The following is a 2500-nucleotide window of genomic DNA, read 5'->3' on the forward strand; positions in this document are numbered from 1 at the left end:
AGTCGTAGCCCTTGTGAAATCTCCGATGACATAATAGTCTTAGCTTTCTTTCTTAAAAGTCACGATTACATGTTTCAATAAGACACACAAAAAAGAAAATTTGTTGTAAATAAAGAGCTGACTATATTCATAAAATTTTTAGTACATTAACGTTTTAACAGCCTTTTGGCGAATAAACAGCCTTAGTTGCTTGACCACTGACTATGTGGCCGAGTGGAAGTCTGGTTCAGCTCGCCAACAAAACGAAAAAATACAAGAAGATCTTGCAGATCTTAAAACCGCCCTTTGAAAATTTACCGGTATCTGTTTTGTTACCACTATAGACGCAACGTAGTACACATTCCAAAGCAGTCTTTGTTGATTCACTGTGACTATAGACACAAAATCACCTGATCAATCTGTAGCACAACAACTGGCAACAACGACTGCACATGAACTTATTGCACTATCACTTATAGCCAAGGTGAAATCTCCAAGGAATCTCCAATGACGTAATGGTCTTAATTAATCTGGAACTGTCATCAGGAAATCTATGGGTGTGAAAGATACGATAATAACACTTTTAACAACTTACAGCCTTCTTTCCTAAAAGTCGCGATTAAATTTCAGTGGGTTTTTACACGAGTAAAGGCCTAGCAAAGTAGTCACATGCGTCACGTAATTTAAAAATTATGTTATCCACAGCTGTCTTTAGTATGGTAGCTATTTCCCTACCAATAAAAGTTGAAACGTCGACACATTCCATGGGTGACATACATGTAATGACCTTTTATGTATTCAAATACTTGCTTCGAATCAACCGCTTAAATAACACAAAAAGGCAATATATTTTGTACTAAATAGAGTGAAATATTCATAAAATTTTAAGTACATTAACGTTTTAACAGCTTTTGGGGCATACCGGTAAACATCATTAGTTGCGTGATTCGAAGTGCCACTGACTATATGACCGAATAGAAATTTGGGTCTGCTGACCAACAAAACTAAATTTTATCTGTTTTCTTACCACTATAGTCGCAACGTAGAACACATTCCAAAGCAGGCCTTGTTGATTCACTGATGACTATAGAACAAAAAACACTTGATCAATCTCTAGCACAACAAACTGACAATAACGACTGCACACAAAGTTGTTGCACCATTACTTATAGCCATTGTCAAATCTCCGATTGCACCATCAGTGGTAGCCGTTGTGAAATTTCTGTTGACGTCATAGTCTTAGCTTTCTTTCTAAAAAAGTCACGTTTGCATGTTTCAATAAGACACAAAAATATATATATTTTGTTGTAAGTAAAGAGCGGACTAAAAATATAAAAAGGTTGACACTGGCTAAAATATTGTGTTGGACGTTTCGGCAACTGCTGTCGCCTTCCTCACAGGGATAAAAAATGCAAAAATCTAACGGCGTCCTGATGGTACACGATGCGTATAAATATAAAATCGCACTTCAAAACAATATTTTAAAAATAAAATAGACAATAAAAACGAAGGTCTCCAGAGCACTCTAAAATATTTTTACAAATTCTTTATGTTATTGTAAACGTTTGGAAGTGCTATATGCTCGTTTATAGTGTTCGTATCTCGTAAGGAATGCCAAGCCTCCAGAATAAGTCTTTGTCGCCATGCCGATGATCTGTCAACAATTTCGACGTTCATCAAGTCTATTTGGTGATTGTAGCGCATGTGGTGTTTGGCCAACAAAGAGTTTTCATCTAATGTTGCTATGGCCTTTGAGTGCTCTTTGACGCGTGTTTTTAGCGCGCGCGATGTCTGACCGATGTAAACACAATCACAATCTTTGCATTTGATCTTATATACGATTCCTCTAGAGGCCTCCCTCTCGATTTTGTCCTTTGGTTTTTTAAGTATATTTGAGATTGTCCGAATACACGTAGGTTTATGAGCGACCTTAATGTTGAAACCTCGAAGAACCCTCGCGATTTTCTCGGAGAATCCCTTGGCATAGGGCAAAACAACCATACCGCGCTGGTCAGAATCATTTACTTCTTGTTGTCTGTTTCGTTGGCGACCATTGTAGATGAAATTGGTAGGGTAGTTATTAGTGGTAAGGGCTTTTGCTACTCTCTTAGTTTCTCATACAGCTTCCTCTTCGGTGGATGGGATATTCTTTCCGCGATCCATGAGGGTGGGTATGACCGAGTATTTATGTTGGGGGTGGTGATGAGATTTGAAGTCAAGGTAGCGGTCGGTGTGGGTAGCTCTTCTGTATACAGACACGGTGATCGAGCCATCGTCTTGGTGTCTTGGTTGTTTTTGCGTCAAGAAAGGCAATAGAACCTTCTGATTCTATCTCGATGGTAAATTTGATGTTAGTGTTGACAGAATTGAGGTGTGAGTGGAATTCAGCCGCGTGTTCCCTTTTTATGCATACATGGCTGTCATCTACGTATCTGATCCACCACTTGGGAGAGTTTGGAGCCGATAACAGGGCCTTTTCTTCGACATATTCCATGACGAGATTGGCTAAGATGGCACTGAC

General features: G+C 38.8%; 1 protein-coding gene across 2 annotated transcripts in view; it reads left to right on the forward strand.

Moving 5' to 3' along the window:
• The window catches only part of LOC138039250 (leucine-rich repeat-containing protein 72-like), a 73980-nt gene that overhangs the window by 3702 nt on the left and 67778 nt on the right, over positions 1-2500 (forward strand). The gene's annotated exons all lie outside the window — the stretch shown is intronic.

This window comes from Montipora capricornis, chromosome 2, assembly GCF_036669925.1.
Source record: "Montipora capricornis isolate CH-2021 chromosome 2, ASM3666992v2, whole genome shotgun sequence".
In the NCBI taxonomy this organism is placed as follows: domain Eukaryota; kingdom Metazoa; phylum Cnidaria; class Anthozoa; order Scleractinia; family Acroporidae; genus Montipora; species Montipora capricornis.